This window comes from Protopterus annectens, chromosome 2.part2 (genome assembly GCF_019279795.1).
Source record: "Protopterus annectens isolate FY-2018-M chromosome 2.part2, PAN1.0, whole genome shotgun sequence".
NCBI classification, from domain to species: domain Eukaryota; kingdom Metazoa; phylum Chordata; order Ceratodontiformes; family Protopteridae; genus Protopterus; species Protopterus annectens.
The window spans coordinates 227461793-227486526 of record NC_056730.1 but is presented as its reverse complement, the minus strand read 5'-3'; positions in this window follow the sequence as shown (position 1 = coordinate 227486526).

Here is a 24734-nt window from a genome sequence, read left to right as displayed (position 1 = left end):
TGGTTCTGTACATTTTCTTTTTTCAACCTCTGGTTAGAAGTTTTTTTTTCAAAAGGTGCCTAGCTAGGTAGAATATGTAAGGTAATGTCATTGTTCCTTTAATTTGTATAGCCCAATAAGAATCTTTCTGTACTGTCCATTTGTCCTATATCCATGCAGTCTTAATGCACAGGCCTTTCCAATTGTTATTGACCACAGTCTTGACATTATTTGAGGCATTAACTGCATTTTATTTTTACTAGTTGAAGTTCTACGCTATCCTAATTCCAGCCTGTTAATGCAGACTGTCAACTTTTTCTAGGTGAAATCATAGGCCTGCTTTTTCAGGCATTAACTGCATTTTCCTTTTACTAGTTGAAGTTATACGCTATCCTAATTCCAGACTGTTAATGCAGACTGTCAACTTTTTCTAGGTGAAATCATAGTCCTGCTTCTTCCCCAAGCTCATTATATTACTGTAATATTTCATGAGGATTTCTCTACAGGTAACAGCGACATGGACTTAGTAGAAAATTGCACGGTTATAAAAGCTTGAGGCTTAGTCTCTTCTTCCTTGTCTGACAGTCACCTTCTGACTCCCTGTATCAGTACCTCAGAAATAGGAATGAGCATACCAGACACCCTTGCTATTTGCCCTTTTGCACCTTAACTTTCATTTTGATTCTTCCATTATTCACTACCTGATTTGTGGGGTCTTGATATAATTATAATTTCCCTTGTAAAAATGTTTCCATAGCTTTGGTTCCACAAAGACTCTTTTCACAAAAAGACCATCTCACTAAATCAAAAGCTATTTTAAAATCAAAGCTTCTTCACCGCCTTCTATCAAAATGGATCACATTGGTTTTAAGTTTATTGTCTTCATCAATCATCACATCTGTTTTAAGTTTATTGTCTTCATTAATTACATGTATAGAATCTAATAGGAACCACTGGATCCCAACTATGCTTCCTCTACTAAATGTGAGAAAATAGTATTCAGTTTAGCCATCATCACTCATGCATAATGCGTGAAATAGGTCTGTAGTTCACAGGGTCATTGCTTCCAGATCCCCAAAATTATAACTGCTACCATGTATTCCTTTCAAGGTATTGGAATCCTTCCCCTTTCACAATCATGTGGGAGACTGTAGCTGAATCACCTGCTATCTGCACCCCAGCCAAATCATAGAAGTCATTCAAAATGCTATCTCCTTCAGTACCATTTCTTATGGAATTTAAAATCATGCCCTAACCGCCTTCACAACTGCTGCTTTTGTGAAATATGTCCACATACCTCCCTGTAATCCCCTTACTTATGTTCCTCACCCTCATTGTCTGTCTACTGATTGAAATTTGCAGTAACATTAAAAAAAAAAAACACTTCTTTCTGTCATACCATATTCCTTTCTCATTTAGCAAACTGAATCCTCAGTTTTCATTCATGTCCTTGAACCTGAACGCTAGCATTTTAACATGTGACATCATCATACCCACATCCCTGTTTATCCTTTCAGAATCTTTAGTTTATTTTTTAGCCAGGTTTCTTCTAACTCCAGATTCCACCTTCTCATTAACTACCTTCCTCTGACCATTCCTGAGTCCACTTTCCTACTACCTAATCTCATCCTATCCTTTCTCCTTTTATTACTTCTATCATGATTTTACTACTCCAGCTGCCCATCCCACTGTTCATCCATCCATCCATCCATCCATCCATCCATCCATCCATCCATCCATCCATCCATCCATCCATCCAACCATCCATCCAAGCTTCCACTCACAAGCTTGCCTAATTTTCCATTACTATTTCCACCCCTATCTTTCATGGGTTTGTAGGTATGATGAACAAGCAATCAAGGTGTTGGTGCATGTGATTCCATGTTGAATCTGACAGGTCCCCATTTAGTCATCCATTTCCTGGCTGTGCATACGCTATTCATTCCACAAAAAATCTTTCCAAACTCATCAAAAATAATAAGCAGTCCCCTCCCCCAAATAAAAGTTCATAGGTGCCAACACACTAGAAAGATATAAGTTTTACAGACTTAACCATGCTGCCTTGTTGTAGTCATATTATTCAAAGTAAGATTTGTATCTCTTATTTAAGTGAATTATTCTAAAAGTAGGAGATAAAACCTGGTATCCTACAACACTGACTGAGTCTATGTTAAATGTTTGAACATCCAAAATGTCAAACATTACATGGTCGAGACCAAATGTTCAAAATCTGGATGTTCGAACATAAAAAAAAAAAGAAAAGAAAACACAGAAAAAACACTTTAACAGTGTACCCCCCTACTTAAATATACCAACTCTGAGACCGCACTTCAGTGCAGAAAAGGGAAATTCTCCCTATCTGCACTGTATGATGCCATTGAAAGTCTATCTTTGAGCACTCAAAATTTCAAACGTTTGGACTCGACCATGTAACATTTGAAATGTTGAGCGTTCGAAGATTTAACAGGTACCCCACTGACTTTGGTAGCTGTTCTGAAAAAGAGACTAGTATGGCTCCTAAGCATTCAATATCTATGTCTTCCATTTCTTTGTGCTATCATGTACCAATAGTAATGTGGCACTATTTTTTTTGGAAAATACTGTTCATCATCACACAATCTTTAATATCTATCTTATGATAATAATAAGGCTGCGGAGATGTACTTACTTTACACTATATTAAAATGCATTGTCCTTCGAGTAATAAGATGACCCTCATTTCTTCATGCTGGATCAGTAATTACATGGGCTAAAAGTATCGTATATGTCCATGTAATGAGAATGCATAGCCATGTACATGGGTATTGACATATGCAGTACACTGCAATGTAGTCCCAGGTGAAAGCATCAGTAGAGGAAGAGAGAACACAAATTAATTCAGAAATGTTATGATTGTTTTTTTACTTTTTTATTTATTTATTTTTTTTCATTACATAACAGCATCACACCATTCCACAGAATGTGTGAGTTGGCTGTTGTTAACCATATATGGGCTGATTGGGCATGTAAGATAAGGTAAAAGATCAGGATGCTATGGCCCTAGAACAATTCTGAACTTATAGTCTAATAGAATAATAGTTAAATACTGAAATAATAAAAATGTTGGCTGTGCTATCAAGCCCTGACTATGAAGAAAACCTCACCATCATACCTTGTTCCTCAGGTTATTAATATAACACTAGTCACCGACCTTCTTAAATACTCATCCTCAGCTTCTGTACTATGATGTTCAAAGACACCTTCATTGAACTCATCAGCCTGGATCTTCCATTGTTATGTCTTGTCACCTCTTTCTTCTCCCTTTTTCTTGCCCTCTCTCACTCCACACACAGGCAATACAATTTGTCTGATCTACACCACTAGAAAATGAAAATATAGTCAGAGGCCTAGGAATCTGGGTTAATAACGCCCTACATTTTGACCATCACATGACAGTGGCTGTTAGGGAAATCCTTTTATTTAGCACATATAATTGCCAACGGAATATCTTCAAGGTCTAAAGAGGTAATCAGGCCAATCAATGAGTACAGTGTCACCTTTGGTACTACCTCGCTAGACATATAACACTATTAGGAAGACCTCCAAAAAAATGACTAGCCTAAAGTACCTGAGCTACCAAGAAAAACTGGAAGCTCTATATATTTAGTCAGCATCTTACAGATTTTTGATGTGAGATCTCTGCGTAACCTCTTGTGCCCTTAAAGACCTAATTGTCCTGGACATTCTTTATTTTCACAAGTCCAAAATGTACACAAGAACCAGAAAAGTAAATCTTCACTAACAGATTAATAAAGCGTGATGGAGGGACAGATTTATAACCTGGTGCCTCCCAAACCATTGGCATAAACAGTATGACTCAATATCTTCCTTTAAACAAAACTGAGTGATTGAATCAGTATTCACAGATTTACTCTGTTATCGACTGTCATGGCTTTCTTGAAGAAAGGATGTGCAGCCTGAGGGAGCATCCTGGCAAGATGTAAATGGCTATACAATGCAATTGCGTTGGAAAATCTATATATCTCTGAATGTGTAAGTCTTTTCTCTGTTCTCTTACTCCTTCTTGTCTCAGGCTGTCCTTCGTTGTTTCTTGCCTGTAGATCCAGGTCATGTTTTTCTGCAGTATTCATACTCAAGGATTAATGGCAGTCTATATCATGCCCTAAACCACTGCAACATTAATACTTGGAATATAACCATCATGAAACCAGCAAACTGAAAACACAAACCATCATGCTACACTACACAAAAGGTAGCTATCAAACTTCAGACTTAAAACAAAATTAGCATAAACAGGGAGGCATGACAGTTTCATACCCCTCAAACATGAATTGCATAATACTAGGTTATACTAGAAGAAAGGATGCTTGTAATACAAGCATCAAACAATGCATCACATTTTTCATAGGATGAGTGTGGTCACCTGCCAGTGCTACGAGCCAGTCATGTGAAAATGTGTTTGAAGAAATGCAGTCTGATTAGCAAAGTATTTACAGATTTGCATGCTACTACATTATGCCATATTCTGTTCTCCTAAAGCTGTACCATTCATAATCAGTTTTATCATCCTATCCTATGGTCTACAGATGAAAATCGCTGGCTCAGCTTTTATCTCAGCAATTCCGCCAGTCTTTGTCTTCACAAATCATCTATACTCATTGCCCTGCTGTACAGTATATAGTTACCACACTTCTTAGGTTCATAGGTTCATAGTGGCTATTGGCTGTAGGGCTTATATAAGCCTAGCCAAAAAGGTACCCTGACTTTCACCACCCAAGAAAATTATTTTCCTGAGCCCCTGTGAAGCAGAGCCACAGAGGTGATCCCCGGGGTGAATTTCCTATTCCCCATCCAATCATCAAGATTTTTCTTGAAGACTGCTAAAGATGAACTTTGTTTGATCTAGACAGGTAGTTTGTTTCAGAATATGGGAAGTATCTGGGACAGAAATCTATCCCTCCAGCATGTTCTGTTTATTGTAGTGACAAGGTTTAGGTCCCTAGAGCATGTAACTTGGAGGGATTGGGATTTCTTTAAGTGGAGCATGTCCAGCAGCTCTGGGTTTGACATAGCTTTGTATGTTAGGCAGAGATCGCCTCTGGATAAGCGATATGCAATGGAGTAAAGCTGGAGTTTTTAGAGACAGTTTGCATAGGGCATCTGTTTGAGGCCAGTAATCCTCTTTGTGAGGTATTTCTGCAGCCTTTCCAGTTGTTGTAGATGTCTTGTGAGGTACATACCAAAAGGGGTGTTGTACTCTATAATGGGTCTAATGAGTGATGAGTAGAGGGGAACAATGACCTCTTTTTTCCTGGATGAGGAACCCTTTGTGATGAGGTGTGCCATGTAGAAGGATTTCCTGACTACTCTGGCAATGTGATTATCAAAGGAGAGAGTACTGTCCACCTGTATCCCAAGATTTCTTATCACACTTTCGGTGTTAAGTAGACTACCACATATGTGGAAGCTCATGAGTACAGAGTTTTTACCAAAGGGGATGACAATGCACTTTTGGGCATTGAGCTTGAGGTCATGGCTTTGACATCAGGCATCTGTCTCAGTGAGGCCCTTTTGTAGGATGTCCACATCGTTAGGAGTTTCGATTATGGCTCCTAGTTTGCAGTCATCTGCAAACTTCATTAGCCAAAGAACTTCTGTGTTAGCCTGTACTTCAGAAAAATATATACCAAACAGGAGAGGACCCAGGACTGAACCCTGTGGTACTCCACTTGTCACTGGTCTGAAGTCGGATTTGGAGTCTGCTACTTTCACAATGTGGGTTCTGTCAGTGAGCCAGTTGGCAACCCATCTTGTGACATAGGGATTTATACCTAGTTTAGAGAGTTTATCTATACTTCTAGAGTGGGGGATGGTGTCAATAGCCTTGGCGAGATCTAGATAGGCTGTGTGAGCCACCTTACCCTCATCTTTGGTTACTGCTTCAAAGAAGTTTATCAGATTTAGGAGACATGATCTGCCTTTTACAATCCCAAACTGGGTGTGGCCCAAAGTTTGGAGATTACCAATGTTTTTGTTTATAAGTTCCATGATTATACATTCCATGGCCTTGCAGACCAGGCTCATTAGGCAAATGGGGCGGTAGTTCTCAGGGTCCGTGGTGGCTCCCCCTTTGTGGAGTGGGATAAATGTCACTGTGCACCACTCAGTGGACAAAAAGCCTGAGGTGAGGCTATGATTGAACATGGTGCTTAGCTGGGGTGCCAGCTCTTTCTGTAGTAAGTGTAAAACGCAGCCTGGGATGTTGTCAGGTCCCATGGATGCTGTGTTCTTGGCTTTGGAGAGTGTGGTTTTTACCTGTGCAACCGTGATTACAGGAACTTTGCATTCTTCCGGTATAGAGAAGGGCCCTTTAAGGTCTATATCAGAACATCGAAGTATTAAAACTTTGAATGTTCTGATATTGAACACTATTCAGTGAATGCTAAGAATAGCGAAGCTGCAGAAGAGCGAATTCTTTCCTCAGGAAAGAATTTGGTTAGCCGTTTCTGTGGCTTTGCTATTCTTAGCGCTGTGGTGGAAAGTTACGGGTTGGGTTCAGGTAAGTGTGTGATTGTTTGTACGTTAGGGTTAGGGGCAGGTTAAGTGAGTTAGGGTTAGGGAGCGGGTTAGGTAAGTGTGCGATTGTGATGGAACTTAGGGTTATGGTTTGGGTTAAGGTAAGTGGGTAGATAGTAGTGTATGTTTAGTTTAGTGTAGCATTAGATGTAGGAATTTAAGTGAATGTGTGTGATTGATGTTTGTTTGATGTGCTTGTGTTGTGTGTATGTGTTTCGGAGCAGTGAATTTTTTCCATGGGAAAAAAATTTGCTGTTCTGAATGTTCGATATTTTCATGTTTAGATGTTTTTGGGCTGATGAAATAGCATTCGCTATTTTCTTCTTTTGATAACGTGATATAAATGTGCCCTTTAAGGGGTGAGAGAGGAATGAAGTTAGCACTGAACCTATCTGCCAGGATTTGGCAATATCAGTTGGATCTGTATATTTAGTGTCATTGTGCTGTAACTCAGAGCAGATCTGAGTGTTTCCATTGAGATTCTTGACATAGCTATAGAATGCATTGTGGTTGTCTTTAGAATCAGTGGCAATTTTGTTTTCGTAACTAGTTTTGGAGGATTTTATGAGGGATCTCAGCTTCTTACTGAGGCTGACCAGTGAGTTCCTCCAATCATGGGATTTTATTCTTTTTTGCAACAGTTTCTTTCTTGTGCTGTAGAGTTTGTTTATGGCAGGGGACCACCAGATTGGCTTCCTTTTTTAGGAGAATAGCATCTTGGTTCTGTTAGGGAGAGCACCATCCATGCACTCGTGTAAGTGCTTACAAAGTGAATTTGTGTAGGATTCAGCAGTTGTACCTCCATTGTCCATCTGCATGGGTGTCATGAAGTTTACCACTTCTGTCTTAAGAAGCATGAAGTTGGCTTTGGAGAAATGTTTTATGGTGGTTTCCCTAATGGGGGGTGGAGGCGGGATGCTGATGTCTAGGGTGATTAGCTTGTGGTTGGATCTGACCAATGAGGAATTGACCTCTGGTGTGGAACACCAGTTGCCCATGCTGGTAATGACCAGGTCTAGGATATTGTTGCCCCTGGTGGGGGTGTGGCTAGGTTGATCCACGACATTGGAATTTATGAATTCCAGAAAAGGTTAAGCAAAAGAATTGGTACATGAGTAGTTTTCCCAGTTAATGGTAGGGTAGTTGAAATTGCCCATTATGAGGGTGTTGGGATGTACCCTAATATTTCCAGTGTATCAAGAAATGAGGAGTGGGAATCCTGGGGCATGGTGGGGGATCTGTAGCAAGTTAAACTTGGATTGTGGTCTTTCCCAGAGTTAGTTGCACTTGGATAATCTTGGATGCATTATGCTGAGCAACTAGCCTGGAGGTGTGGATATCCTTAATGAATATGGACATGCCTCCACCTTAAGTGTTTCAGTCCAGGTTAGGTGGCCGGAAGGTGTGGTAAGAATTATAGCCTAGTAATGCAGGGGTGCTCTCTGGAGCCTTGAACTAGGTCTCTGTCACTGCACAGATGTCAATGCAATCCATTTTAAGGAGTGCCTTGAGTTAATGCATTTTGAGGTTTAGACTTCTAGCATTGAGTAGCATTACACATAGATTTTGCTTGCTTGTACCTGTTATGGTGGTGAATTTGTCATTTGAACCTTGCCTAAAAAAGGCACTATAGTGGTGGCAAGAGCCTTAGCCAGTATCCGGAATCTCAAGGGCAACAGGTGCAGGCCATCTCTGGCAAAGCATAGTGGTCTGTCAGTCATGTCATGCCAGGCAGACAGATACTGGATCCCCTTAGAATGACACCAGAAGGTTTGCCAATTGTTGAAGTCAATCATTTTGTCCTTGTACTGTGGTATCATTCTGGGTGATGGCAGAATGCTACTCTATGGTCATACCTGCCTGGGCTACAAGATCGGAGAGCTCCTCCGTGTCTCTTTTCATGTAGTCCAGGGAGGTATGTCTCAGGTCATTCACACCAACATGGACAATGACAGAGTCATATTTGTACTTGTTGTGGAGTGACCTGAGTGCGTGTGTTATGTGGCGGATCCTGGTACCTGACAGGCAACTGACATTAAGTTTCTCCTTGTTTAGCCTAGTGAGTGGAACATCAGTGTGCCTGACTATAGAGTTACCTATGACTAGAGTGCTGGGTACGCTGTTATGCCTTATGGGCTCTGTTTGAGTGGCACACTGAGTTTGTGGGCTATGTGTCATTTGGGTTGTGTTGGGGGGTGGAGGCTGCTTGCATTTCTGCTTTGAAGGTCTCTGTTGCGTTAGCAGATTTTTATTGAGAGCCTCCGTGAATGCAGGTGTGTGTTTTGTGTTTCTATGTGTCTGTTTTGGTGGTGTAGGTTTTGAGGGACTATGTGATGAGTGTGGTGTTGTGCAAGTGTTTACCTTCTCCTCTTGACTGTCTAGTCCAGTCGTGGGTGAAGAGAGCTTTGCTTCCAGTTTGGCTATATAAGTGCATCTCTCACAGGTTGTTGTGTTGGGTGGTAGGAGGAGAGGTTGTCTGTGTACATGAGGCAATTGTTGCATTGCCCCAAGATGCCCAGATTTATCAGGTAGACAAGAGAAGACACCAGGAGCTGACCCTTAGACATGCCTGGATAGGTGCTTATTTACTAAGTACTAAAAGCTGTTTTCCTCTAGACAAGTAAGGAAAGTTGAGTGCTGTATTAATCTGTAGCTTATTTAGTGCTTACAACAAGTTCTGAACAAGTGCTGAGCTCAAAGAAACAGATTTGAGTGCTAAAACTAAAAACTGGCTAGTTCTAAGGGAAAATTTAAAGAGCAGCCTTTATGGCGCTGGGAAGAGTGCAACCCTATCCATAAAGTGTTTTTTTTTTTTTTTTTTTTTTTTTTTTTTTTTATATAACAGTATCAAATGAGCAAACTGATTTAAACAAATTAACCAATTAAAAAATAAAAAGCTAAAAACTGAGCCCCATTCCAGCAGTCTTCAATCAGACAAGTTCTAACTGCACACTCCTGCCACTAGGGTGCAGGGGAACCTTCTCTAAAAAAAGATGGTCTGGATTAGTGCTCAAGTTACACAACAAAGGCTAGATTCAGCAGGTCTGAATTTAGTCTATGCTACAGCAAGCAAGGTGTGCCAATTTTAGAAATAAACATTTCAAATAAGCAGTCACAATAAGCCTTTAACCAGAAACTCCCAGTTCAGAAGGGTAGAATCTACCCTCTCCTCCCACAAGAGTGCAGACCACACATTCTTAATGTAAAATAACTAATCCGAAGCCCAAGTGCTTAAAGCAGAACTAATAAACTTTTCAATCAGCAACTCCCAACCTAGAAGGATGTAAGCTGCCTGTCCTGCCACAACAGTGCAGACCACAACACTTCTTAATGTAAAACAACTGGTCTGAAGCCCAAGTGCTTCAACTAAAGGCTTAGAATAACAGTTACAATTTAATCAGACTACTAACAAGCAGTAATAAATTCAGCAGAATAAATGCAATAAAGCAGGAAAAAAAACAAATACAGTAAAAGAAGATGAATAAAGTGCATTTTTTATATAACAATAGAAAACAAGCAAACTGATTTAAACAAATTACCCAATTAACCAGTAAAAAAGCTCAAAACTGAGCCCTGTTCCAGCAGTCTTCAATCACACAAGTTCTAACTGCACACTCGTGCCACTAGGGTGCAGGGGAACCTTTTCCAAAAACGATGGCCTGGATTAGTGCTCAAGTTATAAAAACAAAGCTAGATTCAGGATGCCTGAATCTAGTCTATGCTACAGCAAACAAGGTACACCAATTTCAGAAAAAACAGTTCAGATAAGCAGGCACAATAAGACTTTAACCAGAAATTCCCAGTTCAGAAGGGCAGAATCTAGCCTCTCCTCCCACAAGAGTGCAAACCACAAACCTTCTTAATGAAAAATATCTGGCCTGAAGCCCAAGTGCTTTAACCAGAACTAATACTCTTTTAGAATAACAGACACTGAGCCATCAATCATCAATTCCCAATTTAGAAGGATGTAAGCTACCTGTTCTGCCACAACAGTGCAGACCACAAACCTTCTTAATGTAAAACAACTGATCTGGAGCCCAAGTGCTTAAATCAAAAGGGTTAGAATACAGTTACAATTTAATCAGGCTCCTAGCAAGCAGTAATAAATGGAGCAGAATAAATACAATTTAGTACTTTTAAAAAGATGCAAAAGCAAAATGTTAAATAAATTTTGTACATTTTTATAAATAAATATAAATTCATAGACACAGGAGGCTCAGTTTCAAAGAATCCATTTACTGTGCACACAGGAGAGGGAACCCTGTACTAATACAGAATTTCATCTAACTAAATACAGGAAGTTATCAAGTTTATATAGGTTTAACATTCAAGTTGTTTCTACCTTGTTGACGTTTCAGATCACAGGGTAATTACATCATTTAGTCTTACAGTTGTTTTTATGATTAATATGCTAGTCAAGCATATTTTTCAAAAGTTCTTTGTTTGTTAGAAACAGTCTTTCTGACCATTTGGTCAAGCACAATGTCTTTATGTAAAGTATCTTTTTCGTCAAGGTCTGCTACCAGCTCGAACATAATGGAAGATTCAGTCTCACAATAGCAGATTCAGTCTTTTTGATTTACTTCTCTGTTCACTGTTTTATCTTCGTCTCCGGTTATGTTTCTATTTCTCAAGGACAGATTCAGCAACCAGAAAAACATTTATTTCTCCCATTTAGTTTTTCCTGACCCAGCAGTTTATTATTTTAACAAAAGCAAAACACATGAAGCAGGCTGAGCTGGCATGCTAGGGTCAGGAGGTCACAGCACACTGCAGTTTCAGAAGCTTTTGAATTTACACATGAATTTATTCCATTTGTTATATGATTTTAATAGAATAAAATGCATTATAAACTACTTTTTAGGGCTAATATTTTATGCATTTAAAAACATATTTCTCTAACATTTCCCTCCTTTTAATACTTTTTATTCTATTTGAAGTATGCATATTGTCATTTCATCTCCCAACCTTTCCCATTCAGGATTTTCAGTTAGGTGAGTCATTTATTTTATACTTCAGAAAAAATGTCATCTGAGATTAGTGTTTCAATCTCAATATCTTGGTACATGGTTTCAGTAACAGATACATTAATAAAATCTTTGATTAATCTTTTCATGCAGGGAATTCCACAACAAATACATGCTCCGATTAGGAGTAAACCCACACAGATGGCAATCAAAATATTCATTAGGATGGAACCCCACCCCCCAAATAGTTTCTGGAAAAAGTTCGTCGGTGGGTTTGGGCCTGGTTCAGTCATGGCTGATACTTGCTGAATTACCTCTAGGTGGTTGTTGATCTCATGACGATTGTCAGGTTGAAGTCAAGAGCCATTTGGTTTTGTTGCACCACAGTTCGCATTGTATTTAGTTCATCAGTTATTAATTCGAGGGCGGAAAAAGTTGCATTACTCATTACTTCGAGAAGTTTTGATAGTTTTCTTAACTCCCAGATTGATTTGGCTGCTCCATATCCTGGAAGTATTCCTGCCCAAGATATCACACTGTCACTCAAGTCCATATGAACTAATTTGTCTTTATCTTTCACATTTTTATGGTTTCTCTAGCCAGCTTCGATTTTTCCCATTGGATTTACAGGTTTCTCGACTGGACCTTCAGGTTTTCGGGCTACATCTCTCACGTTTTGTATCTTACCTACAGGCAATTCTGCAGTATGTCTTATTGCTGAAACCAGATAACCCAAAAAACAACTGCCGGACCAATTCTCAGGTAACCATTTATATGCCTTTTTCCCACAAATAAAATAACAGTTTTCTACCTTTGTACTGATGTGTGCCATCCCTGCATAAAACATTTTCTTATCTATAATAGACAATTGTTTGATTAAAACAGGATTTTGTCTAACTTCTTTTAAAGTTGTACTCATTGATTTTAAATATAAATCATAGTTAGCATTGCAAACGGTCTCTCCATTGCTATTTTTAATATAGCATTTGTAGGATACAGTAATATTGCAATTACTCCATCCTACTTGGAGAGTATCGTTTTTAAAGAAACATACAATTCCTTTCTGAGTAACAGGTAAAAATAATGCTATTTTGGTCTTGTGATCTTACAGTTCCAGTATCAAAAAGCAAATTTTCCCATGTTTCATTTATCCCCAAGGGGATAGCAGACATTAATAGTCCTCCATATGCTGTAGGTATAGCAGTACAAACCCAACAGTTTGAAATGTTCATAGTCTCTGCATAAACACGTTTCATGGCTATGTATGTGTTAAAGTTTGGATGCCAGTCTATAGACATTTCATCACGCCTTTTCACTTTCAATTGTGTGGAGGTTTGTAAAATAAACCACAGCAAAAGGAAAATTGTCACAATTATAGTTAACAAATGTATACTTAACAAAATGATTATGCAACATCTCTGGGGTTGATCCAGATTTTTATTTGTTCTGTTCTTGGCCATCTTGGTCTGTTTGTGTATCAGTCACAAAGTTCTTGTCAAGTTAAAATTTCTTCACGATCTTGCAATGCGACAGGTGTATCCAGGATGTTCTTTCTGCCACTTTAACTGCAGTAGGTTTTGCCAATAGGACCTGGTATGGACCTTCCCACTTTGGACTGGTCCAATTCTTTATCTGAAAAAGAGTTAAATTGCAAAACAGATTTACATTTTAACAATCTCTTCATATATTCTGCTAATGCACTGTCAGCCTCTTGCTCTGCAGGTATGAGATCTTTCCACTGAGGCACATAATATGCTCTCCCAAAAATCATTTCAAAGGGAGTCAGACCCTTAACATTTGGAACCGTTCTCATACTCAACAATGCCAAAGGTAGACAGTGTATCCAATTCTTTTGAACTACTTCATTTATTTTCCTTAATTTGTTTTTAAGGATACCATTGTACCTTTCCATCAGTCCTGCTGACTGTGGATGGTAGGCACAGTGGTTCTTTAAAGAGATACCAAAAAATCTCCCAAGTTGCTGAACCGTTTGGTTCACAAAATGTGTTCCATTGTCACTATAAATCCTTTCTGGAATACCAAATCTAGGAATTATTTCTTTTATCAAAGCTTTTGCGACTGTTGCTGCATCTGGGTTTTTTGTTGGAAAAGCTTCTACCCATTTAGAAAACATATCTATAATAACTACACAGAACTTCTTTCCCTCACACTTGTTTAGTTCTATGAAATCCATACAAATAGTATGGAATGGGTATGGTGGAACAGGAAAGCTTCCTTGTTTGGGTTTAAATGCCCCTTGTGCATGATGCTTGTTGCAAGTATGACAAGCTGCACAAAATTTTTGTGTGTATGTTGTGAATCCATATGTCTGGAATATTCGATTGACTAACTGTACCATCCCCCCTTTTGAGACATGGCTCTGCCCATGGCTCAACAAAGCTGCATATCTAAATAAATTAGACGGCAATATTGTTTTTTTCTCTTTGGAAATGTACAGTCCGTTTTCCAGAATTGCACCTTGTCTTATCCATTTTTTTTTCTGCTTTTGTAGTAAGCGTTTGCATTGTTTTTAACATTTCTAAATCTAAAGTCTCAGAGGGTTGTAATTCCTCATTTAAAAGTAAGGTTTCTGAGTCTGAGGCTGCTTGCTTTGCAGCTGCATCAGCTCGTGCATTTCCTTTTGAAATCTTATCCTGTTGTTTCGTATGAGCTACACATTTACAAATAGCTACTTTGGTAGGTAACTGAATAGATTCTAATAAATCTAAAATAAATTGTGCATGATTAATAGGTTTTCCAATAGATGTTATCATTCCTCTATTTTTCCACTGTTGTGCAAATACATGTACTGTAGAAAAAGCATACTGACTGTCAGTATAAATGTTCACACACTTGTTCTTTGCTAAAGTACATGCTTGTGTCAAAGCTATCAATTCTGCTGCTTGTGCAGACAAGTTATGTGGTAAAGATTGAGCTTCTAATATCTCAGTGTCTGTGACTACTGCATATCCTACTAGGTTTTTCCCTGCAGGACCTCTTTTGCATGAGCCATCTATGTAATATGTCACCTCAGCATTATCTAAAGGAACATCTGTGAGATCTTGTCTAGGTAAAGCTAACTGTTCAATTTCCTGTAGGCAATTATGTGGTGTGCCATCCACAGGAGTTGGAAGTAATGTTGACGGATTTAAAGTCTTACATCGTTCGATTGTCATATGAGGTTGGCTCAACAGTATGGTCATACATGAAAGGTGTCTAGCAGGAGAAAGATATGCTACTTTCTCTTGCAGTAGAATTATTGCAACTGCATGAGGCACTCTTAGTGTAAGAGGGTGAAATAACACCATTGAGGCTGAAGCCTCTACATTGGTGTCTTAAATATCAAATCAGTTAATGGAGCTGATTCCAAAGCATAATTTGGTATCCAACTCCGACAGAAATTAGTCGTACCCAAGAAAGACATCATTTCTTTCTTGGTTGTTGGTTTAGGTGCTTGCAAGATTACTATTTTTCTTTCCTCATCTAGTATTCTACCTTCATTGGATATTACATATCCCAAGTACTTAACTTGTTTTTTCCAAAGTTATAACTTATTTTTGTTTACTTTGTGTCCTTGTTCTGCTAAAAATTTCAGTAATGCTATGGTATCTTTTCTGCATTGTTGCTGGGTGGGAGCTGCCAGCAAGATGTCGTCTACATAAAGTAGAATTTGGTTACCTTCCGGTGGAGTGAATCCTGCCAAATTGCTAGCCATTTCTTGTGCAAATATCGTTGGGCTTTCACAATACCCCTGTGGCAGTCGAGTATAGGTATCCCTTTTACCCTGAAATGTAAATGCAAACCAGTACTGACTATCAGGATGTATAGGTATTGAGAAGAAAGCATTGCTAATAACTACCACAGAGAAATACTTCTGTTGTGGTTTCAGATCATTCAATAAAGTATGTGGGTCTGGCACCGTAGGTGCTCTAGGTATCACTGCATCATTTACAGCTTGTAAATCTTGTACCATCCGCCATTCCCCGTTTGCTTTTTTAACAGGAAATAGGGGCGCATTACACGGTAAATCAGGAGATTCTACCAATACTCCTTCTTTGAGAAATGCTGCTATGATAGGCTTGATTCCTACCTCTGCATCCTTTCTTAAAGGCGAAAAGAAAAGTGGCAGGACACTGCTGCTTCACAGTAAAACCTTTTAATAAAAACTTTAAAAACAATATAATCTGGATACAGATAAAAGTGAAGAAGTGCCTTCATCAGACATCAAATACTTTCCACATCTTCTTTTTATACAATAATCAACCAATAAACTTCTCCAAAATTTAGTGAAGCACACGCCTATTCAGAAGTGTGGGTTTTAAAACGATAACATCATTAAGGCCAGGGGGTATATGTGCCATTAAGTCTATAATCCATTTGGTTTCATCCAGGGCTGTCTGCAATTTAACGTCCCCCCCCCGGTTGTTCAACCTAACATTGACAATAACTCTAAAGGAGAAACTATGTGTTGGGTATTCATGTATATATAAAGCATTACTGTCATCCCTATTCCTTATACTTCCAAGATGTTGTAAGATTCTTACCTTAAACATATTTGTGGTCATTCCCACATAGAAACTTAAACATTTAGTGCACTCAGCCAAATAAACCACATTAGGAGTCCTACAGGTTGCCCTACCTTTAAACACAATATTTTTGCCTGTTGTTCTATGTACAAAATTGACCTCCTTATTGATATAACTGCATGCTTTACACATGCCACATGGAAGTGTCCCTGCCATGCTCTTAAAGGGCCTATCCCCTTGAAGACTTTTCTCTTTACATAAGAGGTCACTCAGATTCCTGTTCCTTCTATATTGGAAATGGGGTCTGTTATCTTAAATTTGTGTCACTAGTAAGGATATTCCAATTATTTTTAACAAATTTACAGATATCACCAATATTACTTCCATAGGTAAACATCATCTTGGTACCTCTCAACGGTGGGCCATCCTGCATACTCTCTATAGAAGTCAGGTCCTGATGCCTCTTAAGCCAGGGTCTATATTTAGTCTGCCTATAAACTTTACTGTCATCTATGGCATTCCTAACCATGTTCTTCCCATAGCCTCTCTGCTCAAAATAACCTGTAAGGTTAACTAATTCCTTCTGTATCAATCCTTGAGGCCCGACTCACTTGTCCTTTGACAATATTGGGGGTGCATGCTGTCATAGGACAGCAGGGTATTTTTCCAACAGTCTTTTTTATATAAGCTAGAAGAAAAACCTTCTTGTGTCTGTGTTACCCTGACATCTAAAAATTCTATGTATCCTTTCTTAAAGGGTATTGTCTTTTTTGTGGTCTAAATGCTGACTTTGGAGTTATTGTAACTGGTCCTGCTGTTTGAATAATTCCTACATCTGACTTGCCTGTGGACCAAAGAGTCATAGGAATTTCACATAAGGCTTTTTCTTCCTCTTCTAATAAAAATGCTAATCAGCTGTCCTCACTAGCCTGTAAGTGTACAGCTGGGTGTGTCTGTGTCAACCAATTTAACTTCTGTTTCTGTATTCCCTGTTCTGATAGTTCTAAATCAGATTGTTTTTCCCATCTTGTCACTTTTTCTCCTAGTTCTGCCCATTTTATGTTTTTGTTTTTTGTCAAACTAACATGTGGTAATCGATTTGACCTATATAATGCAAGGAATTCTTGAGGTAATGAACAGGTAACTACACTGTTTCCCTCAGTATCCCAATATAAAGTACGCAATACTAGTCTAGTTGTACGGTTACTGAACAATTCTTGCTCATATTCTTTATCAGGTCCTGGTGTGGTACAATAGTATAAAGTACAGTGTAACAAATGCTGTTGATCAGTATCAAGGGAGGGGTTCTTACTGATGGCTACGTTCATCAGTTCTTCAGTTACTGCCCCTGGACCAGTTGTAACTAGATCCTGGCTGTACCAATAAAATGCTTCACCCTCCGGTCGTACTACAAATGTATCCATTTGTCTCTGTGCTTCCATACCTTGTATAGTTGGAACTACTGCTATGCCAAATATCTGCATAAGGTCTCTGCCCAATAGGTTTACTGGACATTTTGCAGAAACAACAATTTTACTTTTTTGAGTCATGCCTGAAACAGGATCAGTTATTGCTATGTCATGGGAGAGTGGCTCCCTGTATAACTGTCCATTTGCTGCTTTTACTAGTATATAGTCAGATGATTCAGAGTGTTCTGGTAACTTGGAGGGGTGTATCAAAGTCTGTGATGCTCCTGAGTCACACAGGAATTTGACTTCTCTTCCCTCCACCAGAAGTGTCACTTCCGGTTTTGTATCTGCTAGGTAGAGCTCTAGGCTCAACAATGCTAAATCTAAAATTTCATTCCCATTTTCATCTAAATTTATTTGTACTTCCTCTATCCCTTCTACTACATTGGCATTTGTCTTTTCTATTTTATTTGTCACTGATGATTTCTGACTTTCATCTGACGTGTTCTCACTATCATATAGTCAGTCCTCATCCCCTTTATCTTCTGTTGCTTTTTTGTTTTGTTTACAATCCCTGGCTAAATGTCCTTTTTTCCTGCACTTGAAACATTTAACACAAAATAAAGTGCATTTTTTTAAGTAAAGTGCAAGGAGAGATGAAGAAGGAGCAGAAGAAAAATTCAAGGTTAAGAACCTAAATGGGTTGGCCTTCTCAAATGTTCTCTCTGTATTAACTAGAGTGAACACCAGACTGGGAGGGGTGTATCAAATTTACAGTAGGGCGGGCAGCTGCAAAGCCAACAACTATAACAACACCACAAGAACAGGGTGGGGGGGGCAGTTTTAGGACAGATGAGAAACAGAAAACAATGCCAGAAAATATATAAAACAATTCAGTCAGGAAAATTAAGACAAAGCAGAAATCTAAAAGGTTAAATGCCAAGAAATATACTTATCAATCAGCGATATATTTCCAGATTGTTTGAGAATCACACTGCAGACAGAACACCAGGAGTTTCCAACACTGTATGCAGGAATTTACAAACAAAAACTTTTTTTTTAAAATCAGCAACCCTTGAAGCAATCAAATAACACAAAAACTATTAGACCAGTTTTATAACTTCACCACAGGAATAGGAGGGAAGCAGTTTCAGGACAGATGAGAAACAGAAAACAATGACAAAGACCGAAAATAAACTATTTGTCTGTCAGTTAGAAGATTCTTATTTCACTGAATACTTTCTACTGGGCAAAGAATGTAAGCACCTTGCCCAAGATCTCAGAAGTACACATCTTTCCTAGCACAAGTTTTGTAAAAAAAATCACTTCCCTTTAAAAGAAACACATTTTCATAACACAGAACCTGGCCATTGGGGCTGTGCATCCTCACTTCCTTTTGCCAGCTTTGTGTGGGTATATTCTATATCATCCAAGTAGCCCAGGACCAAAACATTCCTTTACGTAAGCTCTGATCACACGAAATATGTGCTATTATCATTCCTGTTGGCTAACTCTAAGCTGTCATGGTGTGCCAGATTTTAATAATCAAGAACTGCTGTCCATAAAACATCACACTATGTTTGTACATGCAAATGACATGTTCTGTTTATTTATCTGTTTGTTTTCAAAACAACTTCAGGGCCTTTGTTTAATGTACTGCTGAGAATCAAACCCAGTCAGCATGGAATGTTGTATTCTGCTATACTTTGCAAATAGAAAAAAAAATGAGAGTTAATGCAGGTGAACAAAATGTTTCTCTAGGGATGGTTTTGATAGACAGGTATCTTTTGTCTGGGTTGATGACCTGAAATGGAGCAACTATTTTAAAAAATAGACTTTGGGTTTGTATAAATATCTCATTGTTGAAATGTTTTAATAGTTAATCAGGATGCAAAGTCATTACTATACAGGCAACATTCATATGAAAGAGCTGCATATGATACATCAGAAAGACAAGCATTTGCCACTAGATGTGAGATTGTATTACAGATCTGGTGACCTCGGACTGCCACAGAGTAAGGTATTAAATAAACACAATTTGTACTGGAGCTTACTGAGATCTTGCACTTCAATGATAATCTACTTTCGAATACCTCAGTCCAGTGGTTTAAAACATGTTTTTCATCATGCTAGCAGAAATATAAAAAGAATGAATATAATATGAATTCTGGAAGAAACATGGCAGGTTTATTCCATGACTTTAAAATGAGGACCCTTTTTTAATAATTTTAATGTGCTGAAGAAGAAATGCAGTGCTATTGTCTGTCCATCATTCAGGACTTAAGAATCTGCTTCAGAACCAAAAAAAACGTATAACATGACTAAATGACTGTGTACTGCTGTCGTAACTGAGATAATAAATGTAGATAGAAGACTTTGCAAAAAATAGCTGCTGTTTAGTTCACATAGCTGCACCTTTAATCCATAATCCTTAAAACCACAAGATTACAAATTATCATACATGTAAATTCTGTAAAAGAAGTGCTGTACTTAGGCTAGCTGGTATAATCGGCCTGGTACCAGGCCTGTCAGTAGCACATAGCGCATTGCAAATTAAAATGCTATGTTTGAAGTATAGTGCATAGACTAATTTTTTACTCACTTCCTCTGATGACAATGTACAAAAGCACCCCACATTCCCCTACTTATTAATTCTAACTCTGAGATTGCACTACAGTAGGGATGTGGATGAATTTCCACTCCCCACTGTACCGTGATCTCCATGCAGATAGTCGATTTCCACTTATGCAAATGCAGTTGTGCATTCGCATAAGTGGAGTTGACTATCTGATGCAAAACTGCTTGTGCGGTCAACATTCTGTTTTTCAGCACATTGCAGCCGATAGAATGTTGTTCGCACAAACAATAGTAAACCTATAAATATATATATATATATATATATATATATATATATATATATATATATATATATATATATATAAAATATAGATATATGTGTAATATATATGTATATTCATTTATCTATATACATGCATGTGTGTGTGTGTGTGTGCGTGCATGCGTGTGTGTGTGTCTGTGTGCGTGCGCGTATATATGAAAACAGTCATTTGCAGTCAAACAGGCAATGCCATCGATGTTCCAAATATCGATGCATTAATGTCAAAACATGGAACATCGACATGGTGTGCACATGCTCCAAAGATTACCACTTGAGTAAGCTAAACCAATAGCAAGTGTTTTTGCAGGAAACCAAGACCCTCTGCACCCCAAACCTCATGCTAATTATATATACTAACTCCAAGATCACACTATCCCCATGAAAAGGGAATAGTTCCCTACCCGTGAATTGTCCTGCTTTTACATATATCAACCATTTGTGTTTGTCTACCAAATGATATCCATCAGATGTCAATATTGTGCCCATTCAATTGGAAAATTATACTCCAATATATATATATATATATATATATATATATACACACACACACACACACACACACACACACACACACACACACACACACACACATACACAGAGAGAAAGAAATAGACATATATGAATATATATATATATATATATATATATATATATATATATTTGTATATATATATATATATATATATATATATATATATATAGATAGATAGATAGGGATATATCTTGGCTCATGGTTGAAATGGGTCCACAATGACAAGTTAATTTACCCTATTAACAGATACATAAACTAAATCATATTAATTACAAATTCATTATGAATTTTATACATGAATGTTTATATCACACTCAACAGTTTAAAAGGGTGTAATAATTTGTGCCATGCCACATAGTTTGATTTGCTATCATAAAAAGTATAGTATTTGGTGCAAGACTTCATCATTTCTTACTTTGCATAAATCAACCTGAAACTATTTAAACCTGTTAAGAGAGCTGTGTGGCTTTAATGTGCAATATTGTTTGGAAGTGATGAAGGCAACACTCCATGTTTCACCACATCATGATATGATCAGTCTTCAACAAACTATCTTTCAAAATCCATTCTCCCTTCTGTCTAGTTACTTTTTGGAACTGCTTGTACAGCCTTGAATTCAGCCATTCAGCCACTCTCTCTCTCATTGTAAACTCTCCTCATACCACATTGGTTCTTTTACTCGATTGACTTCCACATGCCCTGGTGAGTACCTATTCTCATCCAATTTCTCTGTATATCTTTTTTACAATGTGACTTCTTTCACCCATTTTCCCTCCTCTTTCCCTCAGGATAGTCTTTATTTTTTTCCTTCTTTCTGAAGCCTGCACAGTGACCATCTTATCTGCTCAGACTCAATCTGCTATCAGAATGAGAGCACCCCCAGCTGACAACTAAAAATCTATATTAGCATTATCCCAACACCAAAAACGCCAATCACAACATCTAAACTATGGGATTAATAGTGTGTCACTCATAGAAGTAAAAGAAAATAAGTACCTTTAAAACTGGACAATGCATGCTTGCTATATTACACATATGAGAAATCAGGAATACATGCTACAAAGTTGTGCGAAGCGAAGACAGTTGGAAACAAATTTATTTTATTTATTTAACATTTGTTTATCGGGAAAGTTCGACTTGGAATGAAGCCAGTTTTCAGCAGAGGCCCAGGGAGAAATGCTCCAGACACATACCTTTGTAACATAGGAGTGAACCGGAGCACCCAGAGGAAACCCACATGAATGCAGGGAGGACATGCAGACTCTGCACAGAATGCACCCCAGCCGAGAATCGAACTGGAGAACCTTTTCTTGTGAGGCGACAGTGCTACCGCTGCACAAAGTAAAACTCAAGCTATAAAGTGGAACCATATGTGCAATAAGGTTCTGGTCTGTATGTCTCCTTTTTTAAGGGGGGTTTGTTAAGCAGTTTTAGATAAATAGGTTGGAGAATGAGCTATGCCTTTTGATGCTCACAGTTCCACACAGAATTGGATCATTGCCAAATGGGGCCCTAGCAAGGGGGATGAACAAGGGCCCATCACTTTGCAGCCATTCCTGTGTCCATTTACTTGTCTCTCTCCCCAGTTACTGTAAAAACTGCTCAAAATTGTCGGTGTGCATACTATTATCTTCTTTACTTTTGAAATGAAGGCAGACATACAGATTTAATTTAAAACTTTTAACTTAAATATCCTTTTTTTCACCCAGTTAATCCAACTAGACTAGTAACACATTTTCATGGGAGTCCCTAGTTAGTATCTATACTACAAGGGGAAATTTGGCCAGGGAATTGGGGAACTTCCCCCTACTCATTTGACAACTCAGGTGGATGTAAAATGTCTAAAAGCACCTACCATTAAGACAGACAGATGGGGGTCTCACTTTAATATCTCGTCCACAGGATGACATACTCAGGAGTTCAACATGCTAACTCATTTCACCTGGTTACTACACTGGCATGTACTTCAGGATTATATCCCCAAAGCAATATGTCAACATTTAGAAAAGATAAAAAAAGGTAAACCAAAATACATATGCTGGTCACCTCACTTTCTTTTATGTGACTGCATTTATTATTTATTTTCCTGTTGTCACTTCACTACTCTGTCTTTAATTAAATATGTATTTGCTAGGCAATTTAAGCATGTCACTGTACTGGACCATCTTCAGCTACCACTACATTTTGTCCTATAGCTAAACTGTTTCAGAAATGGGCCTGTTCTCAGATAAGTGAGCACATTAATAAATAAGGCTTATTATCTGAGTCCCAAGATGATTTTTGAGAAGTACTCATTAACTGCTATGTAAAATAAGTTGTAGAAGTAGGGATATCCATGGATCTCAGTAGATCATTTGAAAGTGTTGTTCAACACATTCTAATGCAGCTTTGGAAATAGTAAGCTAAAACAGATATTTAATATCTTATTAAAAGAACTTTCAGTTGTACAGTCAAGTATCTGGGTCTGTAACTTAAGAACTTTCACACCACCCCTGGCATTCAAAAACATGTGTAGTGTAACCATGTATTGCCTTCAACAGGTACTGATCCTTGTGGATGGAAGCCAAAAGCTCAGTATTACTTAAAAAAGGTGAAACATTACAGTTGTGTTTGCAAGTAACTATCAATCCTGAATTCTGCTCGTGCTTGGAACACTGACTGTGGTGAGAGAGAGTGAAATCTGCAGTTGTGGCTAAGGAGTTACTGAGAAAAACTGAAAAACATAGAGGATGTACATACCTCAGTATGTGCAGTTTGTGCACATATATTAAAAAGACAGAATACAGAAAAAATGCATGCCATTTTAAAGTGACCGCTGCACTACTTTTATTTTTTACTGTAAAAAGTAGTGGGAATGAGATACAAAACACACTCGGCAAGCAGAGGATAGCACACAAGGGAAACAAGGAATATAAGAATGGAAGTGGACAGAGCAAGGGTGCAACTTTTTTTGTGAGACAGGTGCCCATTTTTTAAGAATGGAAGCTGGTGAAGTATGTAAGGGAAGGAGAATATATGGCAAGAGGTTGAAGGTCAGTTCCAGAGCAAATTGTAAATAAACAAACATATAACGGACAAAGACTGACGGGAGGAGCTGTCATGCTTTGAGAGAGGGAGGACAGTGGATATGGGCACATCAGACAAAGAAAGGGAGGACAATGGAGATGGTGTGGACTGGACAAAAAACACGGGAGGGCAAGGGTGGGGGGCACCAGAATGATGGAGTACAGTCTTTCATATTTCACTGTTTGTGCAATACACACGTAGAGGTCAGCTATCACCTCGACTCCCCTTGCAGCAGCCTATCTCACGTGTTTCTGGCAGGGGCAGGCAGTGAGGTGACTCTACTAGTACAAGAGACATCTTTCATGGAGGCTGATGCAGGCTTCAAGACAATGGTCTGACCATTTCCTCCATCATCTCCCTGCATGTCACAAGCTCATTACTCCTGAGGGAGCTACTGGGGAGAGCGATGATTCTTTCAGCAGGTGAGACATCACATGGGGCAGGAGAAGAGGTCTCCTGAGTATCTCCCACTGCAGTCACTGGAGAGGCAGTTCAGTTATAGCCTGGGAAGATGAAGAGGATGGCTGGCCTACCAGGGGCCTGTGGACCTAGGCCCAGGCACTGACAATGCTGTGGCAGCTGCTGTACAAAATTGCAAAACTGAGAGAGAGAGAGAGAGAGAGAGAGAGAGAGAGAGAGAGAGAGAGAGAGAGAGAGAGATAACATAGCACATATAACTCTGAAAGTGTGCAGTACTATTGGATACAAACATAGGGCCTCAAAGGCCATTTAACAATCTGGCTGGAGGATAACCTGAATTGTATACATGATTTCTGTACC